At 37.8% G+C, this 24216-nt stretch overlaps 1 protein-coding gene across 4 annotated transcripts in view; it reads left to right on the top strand.

Moving 5' to 3' along the window:
* Positions 1-1669: 1669 nt before the first annotated feature.
* CDH12 (cadherin 12) overlaps positions 1670-24216 on the top strand; it is a 588550-nt gene continuing 566003 nt past the window's right edge. For all 4 annotated transcript variants that reach the window (XM_084508734.1, XM_084508730.1, XM_084508731.1 and 1 more), the window contains exon 1: positions 1670-1938. The gene's annotated coding sequence lies outside the window, so the exon portion shown is untranslated. The remainder of the gene's footprint in view (positions 1939-24216) is intronic.

The raw sequence follows: 24216 nt of genomic DNA, 5'->3' as shown, positions 1-24216 counted from the left end.
CAGCTGCTCCTCATATGTCTTCCTCTCTAGTCCCTTCACCATCTTTGTTGCCCTCCTCTGGACACTCTCCAACAGTTTAATGTTGTACTGTGGTGCCCAGAACTGCACACAATACTCAAGGTGAGGCCGCACCAGTGCAGAGTAGAGTGGGACAACCACCTCCCTTGACCAACTAGCGATGCTGTGCTTCACATCATACCAGAAATTTGGTTAGTATTAAATGTACGTTCAGCAAATATCAGAGTTGCACATCAACAGCTCCGAGGTGGCGTGTAGCATGGGCTAAGACAGAGAAACTTTGCTTGCCGTAGCTTGGCCTAACCTCCTGTGGCTATTTTGACAACCCTACCCTTTCCCCCAGGCTTCTTCTGGGAAAGAGGGCTGCTGAGGCTGAGGCTGCGTGTCCTGTGACCCATCCTAATAGGCTGCAAATGGCCCTCTATCCAGAAGCCAAACCTCTCTGCATCATGTCTTTGTGATGCTGAAGTAGATGGTTACTTTTTGCTTCAGCCACGGAAAGATGGGTGGGCTGAAAAGAAGGTCTCCTCTGCTGCGTGAGAACTGCTTTGTTTTTCACTGCACAGGTAGCCTGTTTTCCCTATGTGGCTAAAATTAATGGAGTTGCTGCCTGCCACTTTAAAATCCGTGCATGTATGCGTAATTCATCTGTTCGTCTCTGACAACTGAGCACCATGTTATACGTAGCACTGTACTTCTATCAGCTAAGCAGAGGAAACCTCTGTGCGTTTTTACTAGGCTGGTTGCCTAATTTGCAAGTACGAAGTTGAAGATACTGAAATGTTATGAAGACTACATTGTCTATGTGAAAGGGGGCAGGCTTAGGGTTGTATGGCTGATATACCTCTGTGGTTGTATATTTTATCCATCTTTTCCCTCTGAATTTAAGTCCTTTTCAAATGTTTTCTTTACAAGAACCCATGTAGCTTTTTTGCTCTTGGTTTAGAAATACAGTCTCTCAGAGTTTACCTGTTTCACAACAGTTCTTGCCTACAAATAAACACCAAGAAAACAAAAAGAAGGGGGCATTTTTATGTTGAGGGTGTAAGAGTAAAGTTATTTCTTAAAATGTAAAGTACTCAACATTCTTGATGAAATGAGAAAACCTTATCCATAAAATAAATTTCAGCACTAGCTAAAGAAAACTATCTCTCCTGACTACATCTTTTGACTGCATATGCCACATTTTAAGTTGTTTAATGTTTGATTGCAGTTTAGATGTGTTTCATGATTGGAAATATAGAAAGGCTGGGGGGGGGGGGGGGAGGAACGATGATAATATCTGGATGATGATAGATAGTAATGTAGTTTCTCGGGATTTTTTTGTTCGGTTTTGTGATGCATTACACCTACTGGATGGCAAAGGCATCATCCTGTCAGCTGGCTGACCGCAGCTTGAGATCCTCTGGCTTTCCTACTGAAGCCTTAGAGAGCCCAAGGGGGGACGTTTCAGCCAGTCCGAGCTTTTCCCCGCGCAGGAAGCATCCAAGAGCCAGGGTGGAGCTCCAGAAGGGCCGGGTGTTTTTGAAGCAAGGGGTTAAAACTACTTTTCCCAACTCATAACATTTCAAAGGGGAAAATTTTCCGTGGGAGGGGGTTGCGGGAGGGGAGTCTCGCCGGCAATTGGCTGCTCGCCGTCAGCCGCAGCGGAGCCGGGGCTGCTGCCGAGGAGCAGGCATCGATCAGCCGGCTGGGCGGTGGGGAGCCACGGCCGGCCCTTTCTGAGAAGGGAGCGAGCCCTGCCAGGAAGCCACCAGGGCTTTCCACCTGCCTCGGCTGCCCCGGGGTCTCGCTGGGCGCGGAGGGACCCGCCAAGGGCAGAGGATCGCCCGGCAGAGGAAAAGGAGCTGCTGCTGCTGCTGTACACGCTGCTGCTGCTGCTGTGCATGCTGCTGCTGCTGCTGCGGCTCCTTGCAGCAGGTAGGGCTCCGGCTGGGATGGATGGATGGATGGATGGATGGATGGATGGATGGATGGATGGATGGATGGATGGATGGATGGATGGATGGATGGATGGATGGATGGATGGGGGGAGCCGGCTTTGCGCTGTGGGGCTGGCTGTGGGTACCCGCAGCATGGGGGAGCCGCCGGGGGTGGTGCGGGCAGGCGGCCCGGCCCCGCGAAACTTGGGCAAGTTCTGCAAACTTGGGCCGGGGGCTGCGCCTGCATCCCGCTAGGTGAGCGCCCACCCCATACAGAGCTACGGGGCTGGCCGGCCGCCGTGGGGTGGGAGTGGGATTGGTGCCAGGGACGGCGGGCACAGCCGGGGAGCCCTCCGCTTGGAGGGGAGAACCAGCGAGTGACGGTGGGAAACTTGAAACAAACCTGTTTGACATATTTTCATGTTAGGTTTGGGTTTTTTTTTAAACGCTCCTTCCTTTTTGTGCGTGTGAAGGAAGGGGGGGGGGGGATTTCTGCAGCGTTGACGTTTGAAGGGTTAAGGTGCAATTAAAAGAAAGAAGGTAAGAAGGGGGAATTTGACTTGAAGCAACTTTGAAAACACCTGAGCAGCCTCCTCCCTTAAAAAAAAAAAAAAAAGGCACTGCAGAAATAATTTGGCAGGGAGAAGTAAAATGCAGCCCTGACATACAAGATGTTCAAATGCAATACATGTTTTATTATTGCAATGTTTCAAGTTCATCTTCTACAAATGAGTCATGTGATGAGCAGTAGGACATACATAATCCTTCTACAAACATTTTAACGAAGAGTTTAGCCCTGAATTATAAATCATGCTGTGAGCGTGCCTGTAACAAAACAGTGTGAAGATACTTACCTTGATAAATATTTCACATACTCTTTGAATTTGGATGGCTTTGTAGCTTTGGTGTCTCAGTTCCAAACATTCAGTTTAGATTAAGAAGGCTGCATGGTTCTTGTGTATCCCAAGCATGCTGTGGTGGTGATGGACTTTGTGGTAATTTCTGCATATATGGTTAACAACGTTTGTTTCTATATTTACAAATGTCCATACAGAGCTAAATAGGAAGGCAGACTATCTTAGTGCTAGATGGCATCAATGAACACTTAGGGTTATTGGGAATTTTTCCCTATTTTCAAGTTCAGATATAGATCACAGAAAAAAGCTAGCAATACAGGAATACTAAGTAGGTCTTCTGACAGTGTACCTTTTGCTGAGTATGTGGTTTCATTCCAGATACAAAATAGATCAGGATTGAGATGTTTCCCTGAATACAGGATTTTAGGAAATGCACAAATTGGTCAGGAGGTCTTTATTTCAGCTCTCTGAACATCTTACTAGAGCTTTCATTGATCACAGCATGTTGTTGAGAGGTTTCAAGGCTTCTTACAAAATACTTCCCCAGATCTGAAAGCCAGATGGTTGCAGTGCAGAAGTCATAAGCAGTTAATTGCTGATCTGATCTGAGTGCTCTGGAACATCTCGGCACATGGAGTGAAGGCGTCCAGCTCAGCTGATCGAACTCAGTACCTGGCGCTGCGCTTCTCTGGGATCGGGTCCCTCTTAGAGGGGACACAGAGAAAACAGGTTCTCTTTTGGGGAAGGTTTTGGAAAGCTTCTCTTTTTTATGTTGAAATGAGTTTTTAAAAAATAAATTTATTTGGCTTTCTCACAGACAATGTATACATATAACATTTTACCATGAGTTTACTTAATTTGAATTGATTTGTGGCCCCTCACCCGACCCTTCCCCCCCCAAAAAAAAAACAAAGAACTGTTCTCAATGTCAAATCTGGTATTTGTTTACTCTGTTGAATGGTATACCAGACAGAGATAATATGATCTCCCACAGTTTCCTCTCTGTTCACAATATGTAGACAGAATTCCCTGCAAATACTCATACTTTGTGGGTTTGTTTTTGCCTTTTTTTAATGTTTAACAGATGTATATGAAGAAATACTACTTCAGTTGCAGTGACATGAAATATAGAATAGATAACAGAAAGGCAAATATAAATGTTACACTTGCCTTGCTATATGCAGTTTCTTATTTTGTATCCATCAATTGAGGTTTTGTTCTTCTGAAGAAAAAGATGACTAGTAATGAGTATTCAGAAGGAAAGCAAATGCTTATTTTGCTTTCTTTCAACCTTAAATAACCCATTAGTTCAATGGTAGCGCTAGAGTTGATTTTAAAATTTTATAGGCTGGCAAATTCCTAAATTGCTTTTCCTTAAGTAATTTTTAGGCTGACAGCTTTTTCACTATTCGGAACATTTTAAATACTCTCCTGCACAAGAATATTTTAGAAATTGTTTACACCTGTGTAATAGGAGAATTGCATGATGTTTCTTTCTTTATTGCTTTTATGTGCTTACTTCTATCATGCTATCTTAAAGGTGTAGTTATAAATGCTTCATAAAAGGTTTAGAAAAGGTGTTTAAGTAAATAAACAGTTATTGCAGAATGAATGAAGTGGGTAGGTTGCACAGAACTGTGCAAAGCATTGTCAAATTCTTCAAATATTCTTATAGTCATCCAGCACTCAGGTAAACTAGCATCCTCATAGGATTTATCTGTCTGATATTAACCTTTCCAAGCTATTCAGACATGCACACATAAAATGAAAATGTTACAGTAAAACTGAGAGGATAAAGTGAGGGTATGAATTTGCATTGTCTTTGTAGTGGAGGGGGTGGGTATCCAGACTTGTGTCTGCTGTATGTACAGCCACAGAAATATGTGCAGCCATCTCATTTGGAGAGTGTGGGGTTTTCCTTCACGCATGCGTTGTACTAGAAAACTGATCCAATGCTCATGGTTTCTTATGCACTCATTGACTCTTAAAATACAAAAACAAACAAACAAGCAAAATACTTGGAACATTTTTTTCTCATGCAAGGCATAGCTGATCATAATTAGGAACTTAGGAAGGTGTATGAAAATAATTTCTGTACATACATCATTCTGAAGATGACAGTGTCTGCCCAAGGAGATACACCTGTTGATCCTGAATATATTGTTTCTGCTTATATTTATGCTTGTAAAGATATATCTGTGTTCTTAGTTTCTAGATGTTATATGGTTGTCTGAAACTGTTACGACAAAGAAGCAAAATAGCTTTTTCTGGATATCTTTTCTTTAGAAGCTGTATTTTTTGTGATACACTGGTCTGAATTTTTTATTTTATTTTAATTTTTATTTTCTGGGGGTGATTCTTTAGGAACCCAGGAATTGGACTAGATGATCCTTGTGGGTCCCTTCCAACTCAGATATCCTATGATTTCAGTTCTGATTCCAAAAATGTACATCAATAAGTGCTTATTTAACAGTAAACAAATGTTGATAGAAGTTCTGCCTTGTACTTTAATATCACAGAATAGAGTTAATAGTAGAGTAATAGTAGAATTAATGTGAGTATAGTGTGAAATTGTTTTGTGATGACGACTTGCATTTTGATTAGGTTATTACAGTTGTCCAATTCACAGTCAAGATGTTTTGGGAAAAAAAAAGTCACTTGTATTTCTATTAAGCAATTCTGTTTCTTGCTTTTGGGAATACTATACTGTTTTCTGAATAATTTTCAGACAAAAAGAAAAAAAAAGCAAAAATAAATATATTGTTGAATAACTCCAGTAGAAGTGTCATTCTCTTCTGAAATCTAGGTCAGTTAGATTATAGTGTAAATACATTAAAAACAAAACAAACAAACAAACAAACAAAACACAAAACACATGCATATATACAAGATCAAAGTTACGTCTTCATAATTCCACTTCATTTCCACATCAGCAATCCTTTCTGACAGCTGATGTGTTTGAACCAGCAAATTAATAGTACAATTAATGCAAACATTAATAGAGGCAGGTGAGAAACAGAACATGAAAAATGAACATTGATTCCATACTATCTTGATTTTTCTTAATTTAACCATGACTTTTCTATTTGTGTGTTAAGACAAGAAACTGTAATTCCTCTACATTTATCTGCTCCACTTCAAATGATATGTATTTACCTACACAATCACTATATTGGTTGGCTTCCAAGCTATTCATTTGCAAAGCACTTTGAGAGATCTGGAACGTGGTATTTGTTATATGAGGCCAAATACTATTCTACTTTTTAAAATAACTCAGAAAAATGCCTCCACTTAAAGCATTTCTATGTGTACACAAGTCTGGGTGTGCTCATACAAACCTTTTAAACAGAGACATTTTTATGAGACATTTTTAAAGGAAAAGAGAACCTGAGTTAATATAGCACTTACCATGTTTAAGGTATCACTAAGCAATGAGTTATGGAGCACGGTGTCAAGAGAGACTGGATAGCCAAATGCTCCTAAGAAGAGATGTTGCCTGAAGTGTTCAGTGTTATAACTGTGTTAAGAAAAATATCATGAGATTTTTGCTTTTTCTTGGGCAACCTACTGTTCACTGAAGGGATTGAAATGAAACATCTTACGCAAGAGATGCCCTTTCTGTTTTCCCACTCTAGATTTCACTTTCCTAGAAGTCTTCTATGGAGAGAAAGAGCCTAGGCTCTGCTGTGATATATTAATTGTTATATTCACTTGTACTGGTCTAGAGTTAGCTGTGTGATCTTATAAGTGGACCTGCCATAGCAGTAATGTCCTGTAACTGGTGGAAGTGATATGTTGGGGTATATTTGCAAATGAGCATTATTTTGTACTGTGATGGTGCCAGATTCCACTGTATACACCTGGCAGGGTATTATATAAGGTAAAAAAAAAACAGGGTGATGAAGTAGATTATTCAGTCATCCCTCTTTAATGTAATTTGCTATTCAGAGGCCTCAATTCAAATAGCTGGTTACATCTGTCTCAGTTCAGGATGCCACTTAGGAGTCCACCTAATATTAAGAAATGATTTCCACATGCTCCAGCGTGATTTTCAGAATCTCCCTCTTAAAGTAGGTACTTGTTTTTCCTGACAAGTACAATGAAGTATTAATCATTTCTCATTACTGAAGAGTCTGCATTGTTACTGACTAAAACACAAGTAACATATCCTGTCTTGGGCACATTGTTTTTTTAGATCCTCTTTCCCAATTTCATTGTTCTTTATAGTTTTAACTTGACTGATTTTTTTCCTTTTATCCAGTGAAAGTTGTTGTGAAGAGACCCTGAAATAGGTGCTTTGCTAACACCAAAAAGGGATTGCTTTTTCTGACAGATCCAGTAAACTTTTTATGACAGTTTATTATGGTTATATATTTTTTTGAACTCTTGTAGCAATTACATACTTTATTTTTTTTTGCTTTGCATTGTTTTTATTTTCATTGTCTCAATACATAGATTCATACTACCTACAGCAAAATGTACTTATAAACTGAGTTTTGAGATGCTCCAGCCAGAGCTTCAAAGTAGATGGTCTTATTGCACTTACTGTCTTTGAGTTCCCATTGTCGTTTACCAGTAGAATGCTCCAAAAACATCCTCGTACTGAGAATGTACTGAGAGCTGCAGGCTATGCAGCACCCTCACCCCTGAGGTAGTCTCTTTTTCAGTTCTGTTTTGTAGATTTTTTTCTTATATAAACCACTGAAAACTTTGACAAAAGCATGAAATACAATGAGACTTATGTGAAATTAGAGATGCACCTTGCAAATGACTTGAGCAGAATCAAAACACTTCAAAATAACAAAGTGAGTCTCACAAAGAATGTGTTAATGACCTGATGAATTGAACTGCATATGAGAATATAATGATGGTAGACAGGGAAATGATAGTACTGAAATCCACTCTTGGTTTAAAATACTTAGGTTTGATTTCTCTTCTAGCTAACTACAGTTGAATAAAACCTCTTTGCTTCAACTTTCCTGGCATTAATGGAAATAGCCCTGGTTCTGGTATCTGTCAGAGAAATAAAGTGATATGATTCACTGAAGAGACAGCTCAATGAACTAGTGTGACAGGCTTGATTCATCAGCGTCTTTCATGTTGCGTTCCAACAGTAATTATTTATTCCTCTAGAAACTGGCTTCAGTTTTGGTTGATCCTTCTCTCTCTGGGAGCAGAGAGGAGAAATAAAGCTGGCTTAACCTTGCTTGGAGACTCCCTTTGTCAAAAAGATATTACTGTTCTGTTACTGGCAAATAATGGGCACTAGGCCAGGCAGAACCTGCTACCATGTTGCTGCCCTGCTCATTACATACCTGCTGGTAAAGTTCCTCTTGGGAGCTACGATTGGTACGGTTAAGGAAAGCCATGGAAGAACACTGTGGATTTCCTTGGCAGTGGATCAGCAGTCAGCAGAATGGCTGGGATATAACCCTCTTTCTTTAGATGGCAAGCCTTGTGCAAGCAGATTCTCCTATGAAATTATTGCTGTCTAACATCCCCACTTGGTTGGGCTGATACATGAAAATGAAGGATTAATTAACTGCAAATTAATAGAAACATGCACATTTAATGAAGATTCACCTGAAGTGTAAGACATACCCTTGAGTCATTTGTTTCATACCAGTCTGACCCTTCCTTACCATCTATCTTTTCCCTTTCTTAATTTATAAGCTCCATTTTAGGTCAAAGATTTGACCTTCCCGTTGTGTATTTTCTTTCTGTATCCACTCATAAGCATTAGGTATCCTACTTCAAACCTAAAGCCGTGCTTTTGGCCCACTGTCAAGAGAATTTTTACACACAAACATGCATATGAATGAGAAATCAAGTCTGTGAGCGTGTGGAAGGAAGGCTGTGGTGTGACTTGAAGGACACAGCGCTTCATTTAAATTGCATGCTCACAGCAAGAGATATCCCCTCCAGTGCATAAGGACATATGAAAGTAGGCAGCAAGAAGTAAGTAGGAGAGTACCTTTGTATTCCAGTGGCTGTTTTGGAAGATGTCGGGTTTTCTTCTGTGTTCCAAGGCAGACATATTCACCCACGTATCACTTCATGAGGATGCACTTTACTGTGTGAACTTCCTGTACTGAAACACAGATTTTTACCTACTTACCCAGTCAAACTCTGTTAACACATGGAAAGCTGGGTACTGCCACCAGCTGCAACACTGGCTGAAGGCTGTATGTGAATGGCACATAGAGATGGTTTCCTGGTGAATGTAAGTGGGTACATGTAAACAGGAGTGAGGTCTACAGAAAATATACCATAACAAAAATATTGCTATTAGTTCACTTTTTTTTTTTTTTTTTTTTTTTTTTTTTTTTTTTTTTGAGGTACTATGGTATTATCTATTCTTAGTGATGGGAGCAGAGGCTTATTTCATCGACCTAAAAACTACTATCAGGTATAGCAATAGGGGGAAATAATGCAAAACTAATGTTGAGTTTTGAGAACTCACCCACATGCTCCAGAAGACAAGAATGAACTTTTCAGCTTAATGTGACTATAATTTCTACAGACTGTAACTCAAAAGAACTAATTTATACTGCTGTTTGTGTGTCTGTGATGGAGAGAGAAGGTGTTGACAGTATAAGTTGCAGCTGTTTTGTATGATATTCCTATATAAGCATAAACAGTTGTGTTGCTTTCTGTATGCTCTTTTCTAACTCGTTGGTTGTCCCCTTATGCTGATAAATTGTGCTTTTATTCTATTACTAGATCAAATGGAAGTCACGAAGAAGTGCTTGTCTGTTGCCTCTATACAATCCTGTGTGGTATAAGGGCAAAAAATTCTGCCTGTAGAAGTTTATATGCTACTTACATTTCATAGCAATTCATATGAGATCATCAGGTAGTTTCCAGAAATACAAGCGTAGGACAGGATTTGAATTTAGAGAAGAGGCTAATGCAGTAGCTTCCTCTAGAACCTAACATTCAGCAAAATGTCTGTGTGGTTCAGGGGACTTCATTATTATGCAGAAGAATGGTATTTCACTGGATTTGGTTCTCAGGGCCATAGAGTGAACCGTGTTGTTTAAACATGAATATGAATGCCCTTCCTGAAGCTGTGACTGGAGAGGAAAATTGGCCACCCTTGTCAGAAGTAAAAACAGTGTGCCACAGTGAATTTCAATCCAGCAGGTACAAATCTCAGGGAGTTTTGGGGAAGTGTGGAGGAAATTATTATATTAAGTGAATGTATCAAAAGCAAAATATGTCCTAACAAAGAAGCTAGCAAAACAGTATATGTAGTAATATTTAATACCTTATTCTGTTACTCCTTAGAAAGTGTTGTCAAAGCTATTCTGTGATGGGGCCCTGGAATTTGCAAGAAGTGCAAGACGGATGCCCCTAAAATACTAAAAGTATACTCAGAGCAGCTATAAAACACCAGTCATAAGGGAGACAGTAATAGATATTTTTGAACTTTTCAAGGTGAAAGTGAAGAAAGTGGAAGCAAATGATCTATCATCTAGAAGCAAATAAAAGAGCCCTCAGGTGTTAGGATTACCTACTTCTCCACCACCTAGCAAGTTCTGCTCTGCATACCCCTCCCAAATTAACTCCTCCCTCCCCCCCCATAGTTCCCCAGGAAAATATCTTCCTCTCAGCTGCTAAGCCCTTTATCAGGCAAAACTGCTTTGCTGCGGTATATAACAATTTGCTTAATAGACTCATATATTTACTTCCCTTTTTGAAGTCAATTGCTATGAGCTTTGTAGCTCTAAAGATAGCAAATAAAACCTACTTTTTTTTTTTTTCTTTTTTTCCCCTGAAGAATGAAGTAACTCTTGACTTAAACTTTATTTCAGGGAAATTTATTTCAGGGAAAATTCATTCAGTAAAATGGCCAGGATGCAGTAAAAAAATTGGGAAAATCTTTGAAAGGGTTGTCTTAATTGGTCCTGAAGCTCAGTCCTGTTATCTAAACCAAACAGTAAAGAATTGGTATTAACACCTAGACTCATGTCTGTGCAAAATCCAGAGTTCCTAAAGTAGCAATTAAATGGTTTAATGTTGAAAATCTCCAAAGCTGAATTCTGAAACTCTTTACTGAAGGGCAATGCTAATTTATCATGCAATGCTGATTCAGATTAATTGGAAGTGCTTTAAAATTCACATAGTCCCAATGTTTTAACTCTTTGCACCATAAAAGGTTGTGAGGAATAAAACCAAATTGAAATCATTGATGATATCTTCTTCTTTCTTTAAGATGAAATGTAAACTGAGACATACAAAAAACTTTCTATATATGTGTGTAAGTATGGTTGAATAAAACATTTTATTTTTTTCCTTGTATTAATCTTAGGTTTTCCCTTCTTTCCCACCTATCCTTTAAGGACATACTTAAATTTCAGTTACACTCAGCCTCTGTTCTCTAATAGAATATAAGTCCTTGGAGCATTAACAAATCTCTCAGCTTTTAAATAGACTGTGACCTATTCATTTACGGGGCTACTTCAATAAGGCAATAGCTCACTTAGGTTAATGATGGATCATGGTGTGATTCGATTTGCAGAGTGCTTGCTTGCCCATTATCCCCTAATGTTTGTATGGGTCATGTTATCACATCCAAATAATGATTCATGCCACCCCTTGTTCCTGGAGATATCACAGTGATTACAGGAAAGCTCGGGATGCTAGTACACAAAGCCTTTAGGTTTCTGTTGGCTGCTGTTAAATTATTATTTTTGGCTAGATTATTATAAAGCATGAAAGGTTTGGGTTTCTCTGTGACTGTGACACCTTCCTCCTGTGATTCAATTGGCCATATGGCAGAGCAGACAGGCTGGACGTTTGCAGAAATCAGATCTGTGTCTCTGTCTTTTGCTTCTTGCTTTTTTCTTTTTTAGTGAGGAAAGTTAGCTGACCCTGACCTGCTGTGACAGATTATTTGCAAGTCGAGTGCCTCACGATCTATTTTTTTTCCCCCTCTCAGTTTGAGTATCTCACATGAAGGTGGAGCAATTTCCAGCAGGAAGAAAACATACCTATACATCTGTACTGACTGCAGATACCACTCAGGAGAGGCTTGGGCTGGTAGCAACATGGAGAAGGGAAAAGAGTGATGTTTTGTAGCTGTACATACAATGCAAGTAACAATGTAACATTTTTTTTTCCAGTGCTGCCCCTGTCATTTATTCTAAAGGATTGTCCTCACAATAGACACAGCAATTCAAAACACTATAAGTGACGGGACAGAAAAAGTGAAATTTTGAGTGTGCTTGTAAATGCTTGTAAAATGCTCTTAAGGTTAATTTTTACTTCTCTTTCTCTTTTCCCAGATGATCGGTGTTTTTTTGCCTATCACTGCATTTATACTATGTGACCATCAGGCTACTCACTGGTCCAGCTGTTCACAAAGACCAAATCTTGTTAAAGGTTTCAGATAAAACTGTCATAGAACTCACTGGCACTAAACCTTCCTAAACATAAAACGCTTCAGTTAATATAGACTACAGTTAAAATATGAGTGGGCAGAAGAATAGTTTCCTTACCTTTTCTTATCCAAAGATATCAGACTTAAAGAAATAGAGAAAATGAACTTCTTTGTTTGCTACCAGCTGCACATGCAGCCTAGGAAAAGGAGAAATCACTTCTAATGCATAAAGAAATAATTATGTTCTTCACGTGAATTAGTTTTGTTGCAGCTGAATTTAAACATCCTCCAACAGTTTCTGACACTAGGGAGAGGGAATAGTTATACACAGTTCAAGAACACCTTTCTAATGCAAGCAACTGATATTGAAAAATTCAAGTGGAAAGCACCTGTTAACATTGTTTTTTTCCCCACTTTCTCTGCTTCTAGATGATGATAAATGTAACACAGTCAACAGTGTCAAGTAGTAATGAAGTATTTTGAAATATGCTTTCTTAACCCTTCAACTCCTTTTATCACCCATCCATACCTAAAAACTACCAATGTATGTGTAATATAAAGCCTATATATATATATTTCCGTAATAGTTCAAATAATGTGAAGTGGGTTGGTTGCCTATGTGAGACATTAGAAATATATTTCTTTGTCATTAAAATAATATTGCTATGGTGACCTGCTAGGCTGGAAATAAGGGAAAAAAATGGGCACTTATTATAAATGAGTAAAGCCATTTCGTTACGTTACAATAGATTTGGCTCTAATAACATTTTTATTCTGCTCTAAAACCATTATGCAAGGACCTCCCCAGAAACACTGCCAAGGATCTCAAAACTGTAAGCAGATTTCAAACTTAAATTAGATTTCCCAGCTGTGTAGTGGTATATACACACAATGAAATAGTGAAAAATGGCTTTTGAAATGTTTACTACATTAAAACTCTGAAAAGTTTTGCATATTTTAATTTGCTGAAATTTTCCACATATTGAGGACTCAGAAGTCCCTTGTGACATTTGCCTGAAGCTTTACTAGAAGGAGTTTTTCTTCCTTTTCCCTCCCCCTGCATTAACAGAGTAATGATTTTTGAGGATCAATATTACATTTCTGTTTGGAAGCTTAAAGTCATGCAATCTTATTTCACTCAAGTGTTTTTGCTCCTAAAGCATATAGGGCTTACTGAAATTTTACAGGATATTCAAACACACCATTTGGCAAGACCAAAATCCAAGCTTTCACTCCCTCTTCCCAGCTCCCATGTCTCAAAGAAATTAGAGCATCTTGATCATTTCTGAGAAACATTAAGATTAGTTCAGTTCATAAGTTGAGTATTAGTTCATATTCTGAATATATTGACCCATCTTTCAAACTCTGCAGACTAGTACTAGAGGACATGTGAACTATGGGCATTTTTTTTTTTTTTTTTGCAAGCAGAGCAAAGATTGTCATTCAAACCTTAACCATAGCTGTAACTATTACCTTGTAATTTTACAGCACAGTAATTTTTGTAATGAAGCATAAAAGCTTAATATTTCAAGTTTTCAAAATTTTTGTTAGTGTTGATAATTATCGATGAAGTTGTTTGTAAGGAATTATGTAAAAAAGAATGGAAGTTTACCATTAATATGTAAAAATATCGTATTCACTACATCCTTAATATTTTTGTGTTAAAAACATTGCAGTGCAAAAACTGGTCTGAAAGTTAAAAGTTGTTGCTTCTATTGCTATTTTTCATATAGGCTACTGGAATATAACCCTAGGAAGAAGACATTGTAAATGTCACCATGGTAAAAGATCTACAAAGGAATTTGTAACTATTTATTTGCTATGTGAAAATATGAGGAGAATGCATATGTAATGTCATTATTCTTTTTATCATCTTTGAGAGGGTAGAGTTAGGGTTCTTGTTCATGTTTAGATTTTTAATGGGAATAAAGATCTTCAGAGGTACTTAGGATCCTAACTTCCTTGTTTCATTTTAATTGCAAAGTAGGAGGTAAGTGTTTGCATTTTCTTGAGGATTTAAGTTAAACCTTATGTAGAGAACGAGCCTAGATGAGAAACAATGCAAATCAAGATTTGAAACTTTTTATGTCACCAGGACCATAAATCTTTAAAAGATGTCCGATATGTGTTGTCTCTGTCTTACCTGGATACCCACAGGCATGTAAACTTACCCTTCTCACAAGTGTTAAGAAGCTCATTAGATTTAGAGTAGCACAGAATACCTGACAGAAGAAAAATCTTCCCTGCACAACTTTTCCTAGAGTTTGCTTTACTTTTTCTCTACTAAGAAAAGACTTTTCAAACTTTTTTTGGCTTACTTTAGAGTTGTGATGTGGGTCTTTCTCTTACATTTCATTTTAAATTATAAGGACGATGTTTATTTCTGCCTCAAATATATTTTAGCAATTCCAAGACAAATATGACTCGGTACCGTGATACCTTGGAAACGGAATGGATGAGAGAGGCATGATTAGCTTTATTTCAGTAGCAGTGGTGACTTTCTAATGACTATTATCACTGTATCTTTTCACTTAAACATAGTTATATATTTATTTATGTAATATGAGAGGCTGGTCAGCCACTAATGCTGTACATAATATATTTAGCTGGATCAGCTTATTTTTGATAATAGGCATAATAGCTAGTCCTGATAACTTACGCATTCATGTTGGTTCTTTTTTTGTTTGTTTGTTTGTTTTTGTTTTTGTGCTATTTTTATTCCACTTTTAAAGTTGTCAATCAACTGCAGCAATAGCTTTGGACATGATGATATACTAATGAAAAAGGGAAAAATAAATAAATTTAAAAAATGTAAAAACAGAAGGGTTTGAATTTTAACTCATACTAAGCATATAAACTGTCCACCTTGCATAATCAGGGAACTGAAAAGAGAGCTGTGAACTACCAAGAATGACTCATTTTTTTCAACTTCAGAATGGGTTGTAGAAGATCAAAACTTTCCTGATAGAAATATGTTTCTTATGATAATGTGATTTCTGCTGAAGAAAACATTTAGTGAATTTGCTTTCCTGATGGAATGTAAAAAGAAAGATAAATAGGTCAAGCAAAATATTCCCTAGACAAATGCCTGAAAATTGAAAGTATTTAAGTCAGAAAAGTTGCATGATGTAGTTTTTGCCTTCTTACTCTGAAAGGCACAAATGCCATTTGGATTTCCTCCCCTGGCATGATGCTTTGTGGCCGTAACAGTCTTCTGAAGTGCTCACCCACTACAGAAAGGGGCTGTGAAACAGCCTGGGGAATAAAAGACATATGAGCAGATAGGTGTCCCATTAGAACAAGAGGTAGATTCTGTAAGTCTTGAATTCCACTTACTGTATGACATCAAGGAAATATTTGAACTAAGCAATGATGCATTTTGGCTAAAATTAGATTTCTTTTATTTTGGTCCTTTTTTTCCTTAGAAAAGTAGAATATTTTCAAAAGGAAATCCCTGTATTAGAACATTTCTAAGCAGTCTTATTTGCTACTTCCTAACTCTCCCATAAGATGTAGGCCCCCAAAGTACATTATATCTGTTGCTTGTGAACTTAGGAATGTGGAATGTTGACTGTATCCATTTTTATTTATTTATTTATTTATTTTGGTAGAGATTGTCACCTCTAATTTACTCAGCACACTGTCTATTCAATCACTTTTTCAGTGTAGATTAAGACTAACAGAAGGACAAATAACGCCACAGATAAAATTATAGAAGTTTAAGAGATTGGGAGAATCAGTGTCCTTAGTTGTTGTCTGAGAATGTAAATAATTATCTCAACATCAAGCTCTGACCCTCTTCCATACTTAGTGAAAACCCTGCACATTGCTCTGGCATTCTTGTAACAGCTATGGCTGATTATTTTCGATCTTTCCTTGAGGACATTTATCAGATAGATAGCTTAATGTTTGTGCCTTATGATTTCTTGACAGCTGGCCATAAAACCTGATAAATGCTCCTGCCAACAAAGCAACACATGGGTTCCAAAAAAAAGTTTGCAAATTCTAATAATGTAGATTATTTGATTGATGCACAGTATGCAATTTAATTACAAAAATAAATGAGGAAGGGGAAATTTGTCACTTCCCCATTCATTATTCCTTAATTAGACTACAACTAATCAGGGTTCCTGATTGGCTAAAATAACCTCAGGTATAATTTACTGCACTGCCATTACAGTAGGATAGAAAGGAAAGCATGAATTATGTCTCACTGCCAAAACAACACAGAAGAACAAGGAAACAAGATGAACCTTAAAATATTGTAAACATTGCTTTGTCTGCAGTCTGTCAGATTACTAATTTATTACAACAAATGAAATACTTGTCTTGTAAAATTACAGAATACGTTTTTTTTCAATATGCAGTATTTACGTATACTCTATTTTGGACTACCAGTGTAGATCAATACCGCACCTGATACCAATGAATTCATTTTGGTTTTGGCTCATGTGAATGCATTATCCAGATATAGATTAACATCAAAACATATCAGATGGGCCAAATACACGGTGATAATAACACAGCACTGAAATCATTATGGCTTCATTGTAGAGACTAAATGTGGAGTACAAAATTTAATTTAGGTTTTCTTTTTTCCTAAGTCAATTATATTTTACCAATCTAGTTGTGCCATGATGTCTGCTGAGTGCTTCTGCTACTTGCATTGTTTCTGCTTTAATGCACATATATTATGGAAGAAGTCAGGACAGAAACGGAAAGTAAACTTTCCTTGTTATGGACTGTACTTGCCCATGCTTTTCCTCGCAAGTGTCACAAAATGTTTGCTTATATCCTCATGATACATTCATGCATTGGTGAAAAGAGGATATTTATTGTATGTGGCAGCCTGATAACTATGCAGGCAAACAGAACACGCATGCTGATGGACACAGTCCAGGACACTTAGGTGTAATGATGGGGCCGGGAGGCAGAACATTCTGATTAGTGAAAGCGAGTTCTTCTGTAGAGCTGCCATTGCTTCAAGACATTTTGTATGCCTAGAACGGAGAAAGAGAGAGATGGGAAGAAAGCTGTCAAAGTAGAGGTTAACACAGTGGTTAAGGAGTATTTCTGGGATGTGAGAAAATAAAATGTGAATCCCTATTTGCCTTGGCTTTAACCCAGCTCTCATTTTAAGTAACTTTAACTCCGTACTATTACAGCCTAAGTCTCTCCAAGGAAGGTATTTAAATTTTTATAAAAATTTAAAAGGTCATTGGTATAGAGAGGAATTGTAAATGGCTCAGTAGTGCAGCTGTAGAATACTTACCCACACTTGCAGGTTGGGTTTCTGTGCCAATTAGGCCCAAACCCCTTGTTCTCTCTACATTTCAGATGAGTTACCTTCTGCAATATTAGGTAAAATTTATCTTTGGGCTCTTTACAGATGATTCAGTATTGTCTCTCGGAGGTGTGGGAACACTTTTGAACTCTGAAAAAGTGTAATGGACAAAAGATACATTTTAACCATCTCCTCATACAACTTTTTAAATTCTAATCCAGAGAAAGTTTTCGGCTGCATTTATTTCTCAATCTGTTAAGAGTAGACCCGAACAGGTTCAGTAGAAGGGCAGAAACTGTGAAACACGGATCTATGAAGATTTGTAATATTAAATGTCTCACAATGGGAAAACTCTTGAAGGATACGTCTAAAATCAGAAGTAATTCATTGAAGAGTGCTTATTTCCTTGTAATACATGTACAGTGGCACACGAGCAGTTTATGCACCCAGTTGAGAGCTTGATCAAGAAACCACAGATTTGTTTTATTTTCTTTACAATTAAGCAGGTACAATGTGTAAGACTGATTCACGCACAGCCACCTTTAGTCCTTAGTGCTTTAAGCGCTGCATAAAATATGGCCAACTCAGTAGTATATCTTCAGGAAGTTATCACTGAAAATGGCAGAAAATTGTGTGCTTGCCTCTGTTTATATCTGCAGCCAGGCTGTTTCTTGTGCTGTTTCTTAGGCAGAGCTTGTCCGTGATGTGCAGGGCATCTTCTTGGTGTGCATGTGTGTGGTCCCACCATCCTGATGGTGTCCTTATTATCTGCTTTTATTCTTAGCATTTTGATTTGTGTGTGTGCTTTTTCCTTCTTTGCATATACTTTTGCATATAATTTGTATTTTTTTTTTCATCTTTCTGCATCTTTCTCTCATTCAAAAGAGGTTATGTAGCTCAGTAATGCTACTGTATTAAGTTTAAGGAGATTCTGCTTCATTCCAAGAAAGCTGGGTCACATCTGCAGCAAACAGTAGTTTCCAAACACATTAGATACTGAGGAAGAAGCCTGAGGCTTTATGGCTTTCTGCTGTTAACACACAGTTCTGGTAGCACAAAAAGAGCGAGAATATTTGCATAGCAATATGCATTTTCCATCTATTTGTACCTTGGTAGATGTTTCCACCATTTGTTTGTACCTCTATTTTTACCTCATCACTTTATAGCAATACACATTTGCTGTGTGGAAATGAGGACATGAAGACATCCAATGTGTCTGTAACTTTGTAATTACCAGAAAATCTTTGTATACTATAGACTGACCTATGAGAAACTTATTTAAAGTAGCAAGGCAAGAACTCCTAGGTATATGTAATCAATATCATAATTGGATTACTGCAGACATTTTGCAGTAATTCTAGGATTTTATTTTTTTTTTTGTGCAAACCCACGTTTTAATTCAGATGACTATTAAAACATTGCATATTATGACATCTCCTGAATAAATGCTCAGCAAAGAATTTTTATTGTTGTAGAGAAGTAAGACAACAGCCTGTGATATAGACTCTTAATATAGTTTTTAAAAGGTACAGAATTATTGTTATTCCGTTTGTTCACTTCGGGCACCTCCTATCTGACCTTGACATGCTTGCAGCAAGTGCTTTTACAAACGTATTTTTAAGGAAAATTAGTGTTTGAAACTCCCACACAGATTCAGACATCTCAGCAATGTAAAACAAACAAACAGACAAAAACCAATAACAAAACAACATCATCAACAACAAAACCACTTTATTTTATTCGTTGAAGTATTTAAATTATTTCTGTCAAACACACAGGCTCTGTACTTAACCTGTTTGATGGTAACTTCAGCATGCTCTCCAGGTACAGCTCTGTCTCATGACAAACTAAAACAATAGCTTTGCAGGTGATGCCATCTGCTTGCATCCTTTAAAATATGATGTTGACAGAAAGCTGTTAGCATAAGAAAAGTATGAACTGTTTCTCTGCCAAGCATATTAGCAGCATACATACTCCTAATGCTGTGACAACCCGGGCTGTAACTAGGGCTACAAAACTGCACAAGGTCTCCTGTGCCACCCCACCAAGCAGGTGGATTCCAGGGAGGTCTGCAGCCTTCTCAGACAAGTAGTTCTGGACCAATTAGAGCATAGCTAATTAATATTTCTAGTAAGTTGACCATTTCATTGTTTCTTAGGTTAAGGAAGGCTTTCTATAGGTGAACAAATAAGTGCTGTTTCCTATATTGCCACATAGGATAGGGCAAGAAGATTTTAACTGGGGAAGGTAGAGAAGAAAAATCTTGTTTTGAACATTTAATATGTGTATGGAGGCTGCACAGAAGTAAGTTTGCAGATGTAAAATTGCTAATTAACTGCTTCATCAGATAACTGAATGAAAGTTTCTCTGCAAGGAAAACTCTTTTCTCTGTTTTTCCCCAAATCCTAGTTCTTAGAACTAGGCTTGGTTTTATATGGAATATTTTTATATTTTGACCTGTATAATATTTTGTGTGCTTATATAGATACAACCTATGGGTGCTACCTTCAAATAAAATGTATTACTCAGAGAAAGAAGCATACCTTTACTGGTGATGTCTTAAATATACTTTGGAAAATATTTCCAATATATTTTAGACTTACGTTGAATTCAATATATTGAGTTAAATGAGATGTGTAAAACAGTGTCTAATAGTTCCATCTGGCAACTTAATTACTCTTACTATTCTTCCATATGTTGAAAAGCAGCTTTGGTCCAGCTTCAGTAAAATCAGAAGAGTTCAGCTGATTAACTTCCTTGTACCTATGAGTTTTTCCATAGCAGAGTCCCCATGACACCGAACAAAAATACCTAGTTGAGCCAGCTGCCCCTTACCATGTCTTCATGTACACTGGGTTGTTATGAAAAATGCTGTTCCATAGCCTGAGGTGGAAACCTGAGCCATGTAAGCTGTTAGAGGTGACAAAGTGCAGAACAGGGTGGTGAGGGACACACAGTGTCACAGAAAGTACGTGCCTTTACTCCTGTGGAGGTGTGAGGCAGCCCTTGGCTACAGATGTATATACTCCTTGTATCTAATTCCCTGTACACCTGCATGCAGGTGACAAAACAGTATTAATCCCTATCAAAATGGGAAACCCAGGAGAAGAAAGAAAGATATGAAGACAGTGAAGAGATGTCACATAGATCTCACTCTCCTGAAAACTAAAGGATGGGTTAATGATGGTTAATGTGCAGAGAAGTAGCCTCAAAAAATTCCCCTCTTCTAATTTCTAAAATAATTTGCCTGTTAGCCTAAGCTTTTGATGCAACTTCATTTCAGCCCACTATCTTTGAACAGTTAAAACCAACTTTTGACATACCTTCCTGTTGGCTTTTTCTGGTCTTGATGGACTGAAAGAACATTTTTTCCCTCTGAAACACAAGCACTGCGTTGTTAAAAGTATCTTCAGAAGTGAATGTCTTCCAGTATCTCTAGGAAAACCCAACTTAGTGACTTCCTCAAATTTTCAAGAACACGCTGGCCTATGAAGCACAAGATTTGATCTGAAAGTAAAGGTTTGTAAAGGAAATATAAGGTGCTCCTGGCAGAACAAAGCTAACTATCAGGTAATCTTTTCACTGTTGAAATAACTGTGACATTAATGATCTTAAGAATTTAAGCAACAATTACAATTTAAGCTCTCAATTACAAATACAACATAATATTATGTCTTTGCTTTCTTCCCTAACGAATTCAAATTCCAGCCACGACATCAGTATTTCTTTAAAAGCTTTGCTTGCATTCCTTAGAAAATGAGATACGTGTTTCCATTTTGTTTTTGTATATCTATTTGTATATTCCTATATTATGTTTGAGCTTATCTAGCATCTTCAACATGATTTAACAGATAAGTAGAAATTTAAAAAATAGTTTATTTCTTACAACAGGGAAAAAATAGATTTAGAGGCAGCATGCAGTGTCCAAATCCATTCAGTGGGCCTTCCAGCAGCTAGGAGCTTGATGCTCAGCTTGTCTAAAAGCTGACGGCAGCTAGCTGATCCCTCAGTTTGCACTTGGTCTGAGGCAGCAAGAGTTTGTGCTGTTTCCTGCCTGTCTGGGTAAAAGGCCAAGCAAGAGTGGGTGAGGCCACAGGGACAGCTTGGGAAGGTGTGGGGAATATGCACCAGTGGCCGTTAGGTCTATGAGTGAGAACTAATGCAACAGGCACAACATCAAATCCAGCAGGAGTCAAACTTGGTAAATTCCAGAACTACAGGAACAGCACAGATGAGGTACTGTAGTAATTTCTTATATTTTTTGTGCCTATGATTACCATAGTTATTTCTACCTTCCCATAGTTACCAGAGCACTCAAGCATTTTTCCCATACCAATAAATTTCTGTTAGCATTTAACATCGACTTCATTTGTTACATATTGAATTTAATATGATCATCCTACCTCTTAAAGGAGTATTATTAATTTCTTCAGTAAGGAATGCATTTAAGGTCACCTTTCCTGTTCTGTCTTACTTAACTTTCTTATTTTATGGATGGTAGAGTTGTCCTCTGTGCAATAGAGTAAGGCTTTTATAGATAATTCAGTATGTGTTGCCATGCAAATATGCAGGCAGTTAAAATAACTTTGTCAGTATGCATTTTATTAGCAGTAGGCAAACTGAAATGCCATCTTTGTTACTTGTTCTCATATTTGGTGTAATATCCTACTTTCTATGGGAAGCCAAGTGCTGAGAAGAAGAGAGGTTGCACTGAATTAGAGCAGATGGCACGGCAGCTAGAGACTAACTGGGAGGGTGCTTCTGCAGGCATATTTCAGTTCGCAAATACTGTTCCACAGCTGTCCTCAAAATGCTATTTGACTGCGTGCCCCTTGAAGCTTTCCACCTGAAAGGGCAGCAGTGGAATGCAGACAGGCAGAGATAATAATGAACCAACAGCAAAGTGCCACTTCTGCAGAAGTTCCTGCTCAATTAGCTCACGTGGGGTATGAGCTTCAGTGAGCAGAATAAATGGCAAGTGGAGAAAATTGTCAGTATTTTATTGTCTTTCTCAGTCTTTGTCTTCAAGCCATCATAATGGTTAAATTAACTCACTAGATTTCTTGAGCTGCAGTTTGGACTCTGGATTTTAATTACCAGCTTTTATGTAACTCGTTACAGGAAGGAGTAAGATGCATTTTACTCCTGTCATGAAGAGTAACCTCTGCCCACACTCACTCAGTGGATTTGTGTAATATTGGTTCTGGTAAAAACAAACAGTTTTAGGAATAAATAGCAATAAAACAATTAGAATAAAGACATCTTAAAGCGATTTACCACACAATTAATAACAATTTCTCCCACTTCCAGAAAGGATCAGGTCAGGAAGCAAAGCCAAATAAAAAGAAATGAGTAGCTGCTGATCAACTACTAGGCATAAATACATTAGATAAAATCCTTTTATTGTACGGTTTAATTAGCTACTACACATCTTCGCAAGCAGATAAAACGTGTTTTATGGATTTGCATATCTAAGATTTGCTTTTTCACCCATTTAGAACTGCTTAAAATGCAGTTAATTTCCAGGATAAATATCCAGTTGTTTGTTAGGCCCTGCAGTGATGATATGTGCTTACTCTGTTATTTAGCACTTCACTGTTTAGAGTTTGTGCATTGCTAAGCTGAACTAACAGAACTGATATTCAATTTGGTATAAAGCTACCATGTACTTTATACTGTTACTAGGGAAGAGAAGAATCAAGATAAATCTGGTACCACACTGGGCAGATAAATGTGACCATCAGTGGCATTACAAAATCAGGAAAAAAAAAATCGTTATCTGTAAAAGCCTTCTTTGGTGTTACACAGTGAATTTTGTTACTTATTTTTAAATCCATTAGATCATCCTACTTGAATTTCATTGTATTATTTTATTTTATTTTTTTGAAATAACTCTGTTAAATGACCACTTAAGTGTAGCATTATTAGAACTCATGGCTTTGAAAGCTTTTGGATGCCTGAAAATGCGGAGTTTGAGTCTGTTTGTTTGCATTAGTTTTTCAGTAGATTGACCTTATGGTTTTAAGAGAGTAAGGTTTCAATTCCGGGCAGTCCAAATGTCAACAAAACCAATCTGAGATCATTCTTACTTTGTCTGTCCCAGGTTAAAGAAGCTCAAAAATCTTCCACAGACAAGCAAACAGGGCTGTTTTTTTGCTGTGTACTGTGGTGCTTTTATAGTACAGTTCCCAGCAAAGGTTGTGTCTCTGGTTACAGCAGGTCACTAGCACTACAGGAAAGCCCATAACAAATAAGTGAGCACACAAAGCAGGAGAGTTGTCCTGGAAGAGGTTGCACATAAAGTGTTTTTTTGATATCAGATTAAGTCTGTCTTTCCTACAGAATAACAAAGCAAGCTACAATGTCAATGTACGGTTTCATAATGATCTTAAGAAAAAAAATGTCCCTAGCCATCAGTAACACATCCCACTTCCCTCGGTTCTCCTTAGAAAGATAGGGAAGAAGAGGGATAATTGCCCCATGAACCTGCTTGAAACAATTGGCACACAATTTGTCATACAGCAATACATGCCACTATAGTCACTAATACTCGCATACGTGTAACTAAGATGATAAAATGTCAAATGGCAGCTAGTGTGGGGTGCATCCACTGATCAGTCATCATCCTCCACCCTTTGGTTTCTTAAATACATACCATTGTGGGAATCAGCAGTAAAACTCCGCTGCTGGTTTTGCATCTGCATCTCTCAATCACACATTTTTTTGTGTTCACATTGCTCATTTGTGACA

The sequence above is a fragment of the Aythya ferina genome, assembly GCF_964211825.1.
Source record: "Aythya ferina genome assembly, chromosome: 2".
In the NCBI taxonomy this organism is placed as follows: domain Eukaryota; kingdom Metazoa; phylum Chordata; class Aves; order Anseriformes; family Anatidae; genus Aythya; species Aythya ferina.
This window is presented reverse-complemented; position numbering and strand designations above follow the sequence as displayed.